This window comes from Solanum lycopersicum, chromosome 7, assembly GCF_036512215.1.
Source record: "Solanum lycopersicum chromosome 7, SLM_r2.1".
NCBI classification, from domain to species: domain Eukaryota; kingdom Viridiplantae; phylum Streptophyta; class Magnoliopsida; order Solanales; family Solanaceae; genus Solanum; species Solanum lycopersicum.
This window is the reverse complement of record NC_090806.1, coordinates 52,890,897-52,902,972: the sequence shown is the minus strand read 5'-3', so window position 1 is coordinate 52,902,972 and position 12,076 is coordinate 52,890,897. Positions and strand designations below refer to the sequence as shown.

The 12,076-nt window shown below is 32.0% G+C and overlaps 1 long non-coding RNA gene across 1 annotated transcript; it reads left to right on the top strand.

Annotated features, from left to right (window-relative positions):
• Positions 1 to 7,518: 7,518 nt before the first annotated feature.
• Positions 7,519 to 11,703, top strand: LOC109120755 (uncharacterized). The gene is made up of 3 exons (XR_002028169.3): positions 7,519 to 7,741; positions 9,014 to 10,304; positions 11,415 to 11,703. It is a non-coding gene; the product is annotated as an uncharacterized lncRNA (long non-coding RNA).
• The last annotated feature ends 373 nt before the right edge of the window (positions 11,704 to 12,076 follow it).

The window sequence follows — 12,076 nt, the reverse complement described above, 5'->3', positions numbered from 1 at the left end:
AATAATCAATGAGATTGTAAGAAAAAATATTATATGGGTTAATGAAGGGACTCTCAAAGTCAATATAGTCATAATAGAAGTATTAAATTTATGTAGGCCTTTTGACAGGAAGAATAATCATAGACAAGGTAAAGAGTTGCAACCAATAAAATAGAGTGTAACGGCTAGACCATCTGATTCTTCTAAAGTAACATACATACCAGTTGCAAATGCAACTACAACGACTTCCATCAGATAAATCTACAATGCAATAGCCATTTATAAATCTGGATAATAACTGTCAACTACGTTATAGCGGTAATGGCATCAAATAATCTAGTTAATCTATATGAGATAGGAAGTTAAAAGGATTGGGTTGGGGTAGGGTTAAGCTTGTTCAAACTTTTTTCTATTATAATAGTGTAGCATGCAACATATAATCTTGTTTTATCAAGACCTTCAATATATTTCTTTTTCTGTTGTAATCTTCTCATCATTTCTGTAGTATTTTTCCACGATCGCTTCACGTCTTCATAAGTCATATATAGGTTGTGACAGTGACACTTCAAGCACAAGCACTACAAAAATAGACATTTAGCGGTAACTGAGTTAATAGCATTGCATTTAATTTCACTAAGACTTTTAATGACAATTATATAGGGTATTGGTTATAAATACTCATATTTATTAAATTTTGTCATTAAATACAATATAGTGTCATTATATGTTATTGCCACTTTCGTCTTTTTATTATAGTGAAGTTGTTTTTAAGGACTCATGGCTGGTGTCTTCTTGTCTTCCATTCCTTATTTAGTTATTGTGAAGATCATTATGTTGAATTTTAGGAAAGAATATCTACTACATATAGTGTGAGCTATTTATAAGACTCTATGAATACATAAATTAGTTGTGAAAAAGCTTATTGATGTTGAGAATACTTACCTTTATTGATTCGGTATAGTATCAACAACAACAAGAACATACCTAGTGAAATCCACTAAGAGGTATCTGGGAAGGATAGGTTGTATGCAAACCTTATCACTATCTCGTAGAGGTAGATAGTTTGATTTCTAAAGACCCTTGGTATCGAATTTGATCTATTGTTATTCGAGAGCGATGACACCGTTCTTGTCGATGAATTTTGAAAAAATAAATACTTAATAAAGTATAGTTAATAAACAAGAACTGAAGAAGCAACTGACAAACTTTATAAATGCGACTTAAATTAAAAGTTTTGCATGAAATGATAAAATTAAACATTCAAAAAAATTATTAAAAGAAAACCTAAGCTTGGATATATGATCAAAAGAAATAATTAAAATGCAATCCTGAATCTATGGGGAAGAAGTATCAACATCCTTTTCTCAGTTGTTGTTTCTCCGTTATCTCTCACAACTAACAGTCTTTTTGTTTGTTTTGATACTTGAATCTTTATTTGCTAAATGATTCATATTTTGGTCTTCTTCAGTTTAACGATTCCAATTATATTCATCTTCAATTGGTGAGAGCCTGAAAGTACACTGTGGAATCAAAAGAAATTTGGTGAGATAACAAAATAAGTTTAGAAATTTATTTTATTTTGTCAAATATCTGAGTATCAAAGGTAAAGAAAAAAATAAACTATTGTTGAAAAATATTAGAAACTTGTTTTAAATACATGATGTGGATATATAAAAGCATTATATAAATTACCTTATAAAGGTTATTGATTGAATGAAATTTGATACTTCTCGGCATTCCTTGTGTGATATGATAGTTTCCACCATTTTCATCTTTTGCCAAAATTCTTGAGCCATAGTTTATAATCTTTTCATTTATAATGTGATCAGAATTATCTGGGATATCATCTTCGCATGTATTTTTGTTGATATCTGGCTCTCCTGAAAATTTTATGTGACATTGCATGATATATGAGAAACAAATTAGAAGTTCAAAAAGTAGGGTTGCAACATCAATTTAATGACCTTATTTTAGGCTACCAATGTGCTATGTTCCATTTAGGGGAAGAGTTTAAATTACCATGCGCTCAACGATTTAAATTTAGGATAATTCTCTTCTTCGATGAGAAAAAAGTCAAATAACTAAAATAAATTTAATTTAAAAGATGTAAAATTCCTTAAGTACCATCAATAATTTCTTCTTGTCATTCGCCAAGAAGTTCCTCCACAAAGGAATCCTTTTGATCCCGGCTTATGTTGCTTTCGCTATGTTCTTTAAATTTCTCACTTTCTAATTTCTCCAAATCCATATTGTTTCTTAATAAACAATTGGAGATAGAAAAGTATATTGTGGAATATAATAAACGTGCTCAATAAAAGATTTTTAAATAGATGCAAGTGTTGAAAAATTACCTCACAAGCATGAAAGAGGGGATACAAACACGTATTGACAGTGTTATTTTCTATTATGGTAGCACTATAATAGTTATTTTCACCAAGGCTCTCAAACTCACCTGAAAATCATTAATAATCAAATGAAAGATAATTTAATAGTATAAGTCATTGATGAGTTGTTGAATAAACTAATGAAGTACGTACCACGAATAAATTGTTGTTCGTGATTGTCTGCATCCTTCCTCTCTTTCATGGAAAGATGCGAATTGCTTTCCTTGTTCCCTTGAAACAAATAGTTAATACTTTATTTTGCTAATAAACTACTAATGATACATTGAAATTAATTTTTAGACTGCTAATACTCCAATTAATTTTTAAATTTTTTTAATAATACGATTAAAATTAGAAAAAAAAGGCATTATTTCTCTTTTAATTTATTAAAGTGAATAAGGACAACAATAATCAGTTGTAAGATGTTGAATTAATTAACTACGTACTATAAATAAGTTTTTCCTTTTGCGTGTTCTCTAGTATATTCTTGGAATATTACCGTTGGTCCTCTCCAGAAGATTTCTTATTCCTCTTGGCATCTTCTTTCTTTTTATTTTCTTCTTCAAGCATATTGGGCATATACTAGTGAATGAAGACCAAAAGGCAAGATCAACTAATTATTCAAATTGACAAATCATGCTCGCAAAAAAGAAAGATCTTCCCTTCACACTAAACAATATAAAGTTGAAAACCAAATGAGATTCTATAAGTCACAAACGAGATATAGTTAATTTAGTATACACATATTCCCTTGAAGCTATATACACTTTATTCTAATCATAACCGTATTATACATTGTATTTCATATAGTAAAACTTATTAGAAATAAAAATAAATAGATATTACATATAGATTTTAAAGATGAAACAACACTTTTGGAGTTGAGAGCACATAGGAATGAATTGAAATTGGATTTCAAGCAGGAGAAATAAAAAAAGAATCAATCTTGTTGATTACAGGTTTAAAAATTTATTAGAGATGGTCTGTAAATTCAAAAACATGACACTTTCTCAAATGAACTGTAAATTTATAAATGAACACAAGGCAAAAAATTGGGAAACAATCTGAATAGAATCAAACTCACCATCACGTAATTCAATTCTTTTATGCAAGAAAATAAAAAGCAAAAATGAATTGAATAGAATGAACGAGTGAATCAATACTATCTCAATCACATTTACATGTTCCTCTTGATTAATCCCTTTTAAAAAAAAGAAGTAAGTGAAGAAGCAAACCTGTATTGATTCAAGTGTCATCTCTTAACTGCTTATATATTTTTTCAAAAACTAAAATTAAAATGAAGAAGTGAACAGACATCTCGCCTTTTATATGTACAATCTAGATTGCTGAGTTGTTTCTTGAAAAATATGTTTGTTCAATTTTGGAAAATTTATTAATTGTCCATTAAAGGTAAGATAAATTTAAAGTGCAAAGGTGTGAACAGACTAGAGTTTTAAATAAATTATTGTGAAGAATTATTTTATTTTGCTAATAGTGGTATTTTGAAATTAATTGGGAAATTTATTAAAATCATTTATTTCTTTTACCGTAGTCATTCATTATACTTTGTAATGTGTATTATAAGGATAATACATGACAATTGGTTTTAAGTATTTGACAAAATAAATTTAAATAGTTTTATTAAAGTTGGTCAAATGTCATATTTAATGCAAACCATAAGAATCACTACAAAATTGATATAGGATATGAAATTATGGTTGAGGTAATAATATTTTTCTTCCAAAAGATAATAGCTATCTTGACTTAAAATTAAAGTATTATGAATTTATGTTTTGGAGTGGAAGACTCCATATCTCTTTTCTTTAAACTTGTTTAGATTATGAAATTCATACAAAACAATATATGTGTAGTTGTTTCTATAATAATATAGAATATAATAATATAAAATAAAATATCAATTTTAAATTAATTGAAAAATATGCTCTTTTTCTTGCAATTTGATAAACGAATAATTTATGGGTAATTGAAATTATAAATTAGTTGTTCTGTCATACGTGTTTATATGTCTCCTCTTAATTGTTTAACTATTCCTTTATGAGTAATACCTTCAAGATACTTAGTAAAGAAATTCGAAAAATCGTTGAAGATAAATTTACTCCGGTGTGGGAGACAAATAAAGTATAAATATTAGAAAAAATAAGCCTATTTATAAAATATAATTTTTCAATGTATGCAATTAAATTGAAACCTTTCCCAACAGATAGTTTCTTCATTGCTTTAGAAAAAAATAATCATCAAGTTTTACCATTTAAAAAAGCAACGACATGAAGAGATAAAAGTTTTAACTAGCAAGATTCAAAAATTGGGTGTGATGACATCTCCCTTTTCCAACTAAGACAAGTCAATGGAAACAATCATTGACAAGCGAAAATACCGAAGTAAGAAAGGAAAGAACAACTAAACATAACATAAAAATTTCGAAAACAATAACATAACAAAAAAAGATGTCACATATACAAGACATATACAATTTTTTATAAATGAACAAGTCTGAATGTCTACATTCCTAAAATAATAGAAAGACATAGTGAATAGTAAGTAACACCTTCCGCGAGGTGGTACCTCACAAACTCCTCAAAATCAAGCCAGAAACACTGATGCAAGAGGAGGATCAAAATGAATGGGACACATAAACTAAATAAGTGTAGAAAAAAAGGGAGTGAGTGATGAGTTGTGTATTTCCACTCATTTAAGGAACATTCATCGTTACTTTCACTTGATTTAGTTTAGAATGAATGCTTTTAATGTGGTTTGCTTAAAATTTATAGATAAATGAAATGGAGAGTTAATTAAGAATATGGATGAAAAAATTAAGTTGAATTGAATCAAGAAGAGGCCAACTAGAAGAAAGTGGAACTGAGAGAAGTTTAGTTATCACGACTGTATGTAGTACAGTTCGTGATTGCATTGCCCATGAAATTCAAATCTTGCGATTCTGTATTCAGATGTCGTGATCCCATGTCCAAGATACACTACTCCCCGCGACCGCATGAGTTAGTTGTCGTAATTATAAAGGGTAAATACCTATCACCTGGGCAGATTGGGAATTCACCAAATTAATCACAAAACCCCTTTGCACACATGCAAACAATCATTTTTCATCTATCCATCTTGTACGCAGAAATCCTAGAGAGAGACAGTTCCATATTCTTAGCTTAGATTAGAAAAGTAATTGTTGATCTCAATTAGGATTGAGACTTCCAAGTTGTCTCACAAATCATATTTGGATTTGAAAATCATGTTCTTACTACTAAAATCTCTTAATTCTTTCTTTATTTCATTTCTTTAAATTTCTATAACTATGGGTTAAATTTTTTAATTGAGATAGGGGTTTTATGCTAAAAATAGACAACATGTTTGGATTTTTATTGCTCACTCTAATGCTTGTTTTTGTGATTGTGTGCTTTCGTGATTAGGGTTTAATCTTATTTTCATGGTTTAATCTATGATTTGTGAGAGCATGCTTGAATCTAGCTTCTGATTTATGTGGATTGCTCGAATAAGAATTCCTGAAGTGGAGCATTAGATTAATAGTCATGTTTGACTTTGATTCCTAAATTTGAGACAAGGAGATATTTTGGATTTACTTTGTTGAACGCTAGAAATATGGATTCAGATTAATGTATTCGATTGCTTGTTGTTAAAGTCAATTGAACCCGAAGGAGATTTTGTGATAAAACACTTTGAGACATAAAGGAAATAAGTGTTGATTGATAATTATCTAGTCAAACTTAAATTGATTTGAGATGTCAATGGATTGTTGAATGAGGATTGAGTTCCAAATTTCCTAATCTATCCTTGTTTAATATTGTCTTTTCCTAAATCCTTTATTTTCTCAACAAACATGCTTTCTATTCGACAGTCCTGTAGATTGCATATTAAGATTCAAACCAATATCTATATACCCTTTAACATTTCGATTGCTGATAAATTGTTCCTTGTGCGATTTTTCCCTAACTCTTAGTTGGGTATTTTTATTGATGACAACAACTCACTCTTACAATTTTTAGGGTTATTTAGTATTATAGTAAACGGGCGCCATTGTCGGTGAGAACTTAGACGTATTGAATTGATTTAGGATTTCTAGTTTACTTGTTTCTCTCTAAATTGTGAGTAGTTGTCTTTATAGTTTTTTGTGACCGTATGTTTGAGAGTGGTTTGCCTATACCGGTCCATGTCCATGTCATAAACCAAATGTGATAAGACAATTTTTGGCTTAAGGTCGTAGCAGAAAATCTCAATTGGGGGGAAAAGGAACTACTCTGATTCTCCTAAGAAAAGGAAAAGCTTCTCAAAATCCACTTCACTAGGACCATATTAGGAACAAGATATGAGGTAGATACTACTCCTTATCCAATAGTCAAAATGAGCGAAGAGGAGTCTCATGCCTTGCACCTAGCTAGGTGCTATGAGATGGTACCACACGATTTTGAGATCTCTACTTTGGAAGCTAATGTGGAGACAACAAAAGGGACGGTGGTTCACATTGAGAATACCTTAGGCCTTTGCAGCATATCCAAACCAATAAGAGTCCAACAAGCTGGAAAAAATGTGATTATACTAAAGTTGTATAAAAGAACCAAAAATATTATATATGGCAACTTTAGTTAATATGGAATCAATAGTGCAGTTGATTGAGGGCCAACAATAATAAAAAAACAATTTTCAAATGTCCTAGTGACTCTCTAAACCCTAACCAAAGGATCTGAAATGGAAGTATGATGCAACGTAGGGCAGGAGGTGCATTTCCTCAAACTGGAAACAAAAAGGGAAATATAACTGGTGTCGTGTCACGATGTTAAATTGTGTGCTTTATGGGAGGCAACACATCAATATCTTAATTAGTTCGATGTCTCATTTTTTACTTGTAGTTTAGATTTGATCTTTTTTAACCCTCATAATTTCAAAGTTGGTGCTGGTGTTTAGAACATGTTTAAGTGTATAAAACTGACTAGAATTGAAACTTGGGGTGAAACACCTTCAAAAAGAAGAGTTGACAAATTTTTTGATGCTCATATGCGCCTAAATATTGTGTGGATTGTCATTTTTTTTGTGCCATCACCCAAATTGAAAATACCTTTAGAAAGTCTAACACCATATTTTTAATCACAATTTCGAGAGCATCTAGCCTCGATCACAAGTAACAGGTATCACATTCATGGAAGGTAAAAAAACTTCTTGTTGTGATTGTGAGAAGAGGGGTCCCGACCATAATGATTCACGTGAATTTCAAAAGGCAGTAGTTTTGAAATCTATTTTAATGTCCCGTAAACTTCCAAAAACTTCTCCCCCATAAAATCAATTAATCTAATCAATTTTGGACAAGAATTCCCTTCAATCATTTTTTTTAACTTAAGGTATGTCTTCTTCCTCCTTTCTTGATCTTTTCTTGACATTGGTGAGTCATTTATAAAAGGGTAGATTCTTGCCCTTAGTTTTTTTTAATCATGATTTGTGTTTAAAACTTTATTGTATAGAGAAGTATTGTATTTTAATTTCTTGTGATGGGTGTTAATTGAATAAGGATGAATTTGAGGCTTGAAATTGGTTGAAAATGGCACGAGAACAGGTTACAACTTGTTTGATGCAATGCCAAAGTGAAAAATATTTTCTAGGCTAAAGTTTTTTATGTGATCGTGGTCTCATCTCGTGATCACGGTATCTCATCCCACGATCACGGCGTATCAAATCTTTAAATTCCATGATTGTGATGTCTAATCCTGCAATTACAATGACTTGAAAAGGTGAGGCTCATGATCACAACGTCTTATCCCGTGGTCGCGATGAGTCGTGTGCTTGTTATTGAAAACTACCAAAAATAGTAACTTCTCCTCCATTCACTCGATTCTTTTTTAACTCATTTCATTTGCCTAATTTCTTTATAATACATTTATTTACATGTCTTTGCATGAATTTTACAATTTTGTATATTGGGACCTGTACACAATCTATGTGTTGCATATTTACATTAAATTTTGAGGGCTGATTTGGTCATGTCACCATGGGTTGTAACATAAGAATGGCTATACATTTTTATCTTTTAGGGTCGGTAAGCCATGTTTTGTAATATAATAATTTACTATATGTTTTAAAAGTTTGTGGAAGCATGAATCGATTGATTTCGCTACATACAAGTTAGTGTTATCCTTATTATTTCGTTCTTATGTGTGAGGATAATAAATGCATGAAAATATAATCGATTATTTGCTTTACAGATTTGGGAGGGTTTTTTTTATGAGTTAATATTATGTGCCATATCAGATTTGACCTCAAATAAATGTTTAAATGGGCAACATGCACATCCATATCTAAATTACTCAAACCTAATCCCTCAACTAGATTAAAATCCGTATGCCTTCATTGATCTCTTTCAAATGTCGCAAATATTAAATTATGTTTCTTGTCAAGTTGTAGTATCTCTCGGTAAGGGTCGCCGCAAGTGTTGGTAACAGAGCCTGGGTTTTTGGTTCTAGGTCTTTTGATGTGAATTACTTGTATAGATGTTTGCTTTCGAAAAGGTTCTATTAGAGTCCACGTTGACTTACATGGTTTTACATATTCTTATGGCATGTACAGTGCACATCCATCATGTACCTGTCCCTAATGCAATGTGATCTTCCCTTTTGCAGGAATTATGTTATGACCACTTCTTCTGACCGACCTACGGAAGCTGCTTGTTAAGGTTTAGGTGCCTCTATTTTCTAACCTCATTCAATGAAAGGGATTGGACAACATATCTCGAATGAGTTTTTTCCCAACACTAGCAGATCTGAAGTGGGAAACCATCAACATGTAAGATTTGGTTCACATCCTCATATGAGTCATGGTACTCTAGCCATGAATCATCCTTTTCAATAAATGGCTGAATTCTTCCACCACATGGTTTAATCGATGCATGATCCCAATGGGATTTACTTTTAGAAAATAAGGAAAATGGGTGGAGTGGAGTTTGAAGTCACTATTGATCCCATTGCTGCTGAAAAATGGCCAGATCGCATGGGGAGGGTGTTTGAGCAGTTGGAGTGTTCAAATGTTGCGAAACATAAGTATGCTATTTCACTATTACAATAGGATGCTTAGATTAGTGGGTACGTGTTCCAAATGCCAAGGTAAAACCTCCTATTTTTAATTGGTTGATTTTCTTAAGGTATATCGTGTGAAGTATGTACCACATGCTTATTTTAATGCAAAGAAAAAGGAGTTTTTGAATCTAAGGCAGTGAGGCATATCTATTGCTAAATATGAACAAAAGTTTCTACATCTCTCTCGCTGCTGGAGGTATTATTAAAAAGGAAAAAGACTAGTGTAGGAAATTTGAACATGGTTTAAATGATTTCATTAGGAAGAATGTGGAAATCCGGCAACATGAGAACTTTTGTAAGTTAGTGTCTACTACTTTTACTTGGGAACGACTTGATAAAGAACAAGCTAGTAGAAATGAAAACAAATTTCGAAATCCTTGACAAAATTTTGGAGGTCCATCAAAAAGGGAAATATTTGATAGTTCTAAGGCTAGTAGTGATAACATGCCAGCACAACAAAAGCAAAACAAATCAGATTTTTCTAGAGCTAACACTCCAAATTATGGTCAAGGCAAGCCTCGCATTCCCACTTGTCCGCAATATGGAAAGAATCATTATGGTTCTCCTAGGATAGCCTCTATTGCATGTTTTAATTGTCAGAGCTTTGATCATAAAGTGAAGGACTGGCGTAATCCTAATAATGCTCCTTCCTTGAAAACTAAAGGTTCAGTTCATAAGCCTCCTGTTAATCCTCCTCAAACTAATAAAGGTGCAAGGCCTAGATAAAACAAAGTAGCAGGTGCAAGTGGAGATAATCAAGCTAGTGGACAAAGAGGTACTGCACGCGTTTATGCTTTGAGGAAGACGGATGATTAAGATAGACAAGACGTGGTTGTCGGTAAATTTCTCTTATTTGGCTTAAGTGTGTTTACATTGGTTGATCCTGGTTCTACACATTCCTATATTTGTTGATCACTTGTTCTTCTTAAAAATGTGAAATCTATGAGACTTGATTATGATATGCTAGTTAAAAGTCCTTTGGGTTATTAGGTTGTGTGTAGTCGAATTTATTGTGATTGTCTCGTCGTGATTCAAAACGTAGTCTCCCCTGCTGATTTGATTGAAATGTCTTTCAAGGATTTTGATGTTATTATAGGGATGGAGTGTCTTTATAAATATCATGAAGTCATAGATTGGAGGTCAAAGCATGTTACTTTTAAAGATCCTACATGTTCACACATCATCGTACAAGGTTAAAGACCAATGACTTCTAGTATTATTTTTGCCTCCTTGCCAAGAAAGTTGATGCGTCAAGGTTGTGGGGAATACCTTTCTCACATAGTTGATACACGGTTGGAGAGTCCTTCTATCAAGGACATACCCGTTATATGTGATTTTCCAAAAGTCTTCCCTGAAAATCTTCCTGGATTGCCCTAGAGAAAAGAGGTTGAATATATATCGAGCTTATTCCTGGATCTACCCCTATTTCCATTACTCCTTATAGAATGTCTCTAGCAGAATAAAGAGAATTGAAATCTCAATTGCAAAAAATTCTTGAGAAATGTTTTATTCGACCTAGTGTTTCTGCTTGGGGAGCCCCTGTTTTATTTGTAAAGAATAGAGATGTCTCTCTTAGGCTTTTTATTTACTATAGATAATTGGAGAGAATAACAATAAATTATAGATATTTGCTACCAAGGATTGATGATTTGTTTGACCAAATAAAGGGTGCTAAAGTATTCTCAAAGATCAATGGATATCACCAACTACGTGTTAGATAGAATGATGTTCCTACAACTGCCTATAGAACTCACTATGGTCAGTATAAATTTTTTGTGATGTCATTCAGACTGATTAATGCTCCTGCGGTATTCATGATCTAATGAATCGAGTATTCAATCCTTATCTTGATCAATTAGTGGTTGTTTTTATAGATGATATATCAATATTTCTAAGAAGTAGTGAAGACCATGATAAACACCTCCGGATTATTTTGCATATTTTGCAGGAGAAAGAACTTTATGCTAAACTTTATAAGTGGGAATTTTGCCTTGATGAAGTGTCATTTCGGGGATATGTTGTATCAAGTGAAGGCGTGAAGGTGGATCCTAGCAGTTGTTTATTTGAGACCTCCAAAAAGTCCGACTGAGGTAAGAAGTTTGTTGGGCTTAGCAACATACTATAGAAGATTCGTGAAATGCTTCTCCATTATTGCCTCCTCTTTTTCTGGACTCTTGTATAAGGAACTAAAGTTTATTTGTGATGAAAAATGTCAAAAGAGCTTTAGAACTCTCAAATCATTGTTGACTCAAACGCCTACACCTACTCTACTAATTGAAGGAAAAGAATATGTAGTGTACAGTGATGCTTCTCACAATTGTCAAGGATGCATTTTGATGCAAGAAAGGAAGGTAATATATTATGCCTCTCAAATATTAAAACCGAATGAATTGAACTATGAAACTTTTGATCTTGAACAACTACTATGGTGTTTGCTTTAAAAATATGGCGACATTATATATATGGAGAGATATATCATATATTCACTGATCACAAGAGCTTAAAGTACTTGGGTACTCAAAAAGAGCTAAATCTAAGAAAGTGTAGATGGCTTGAATTCATCAAGTATTATGGATGCACGATTGATTATCATCCAGGTGTAGCTAATGC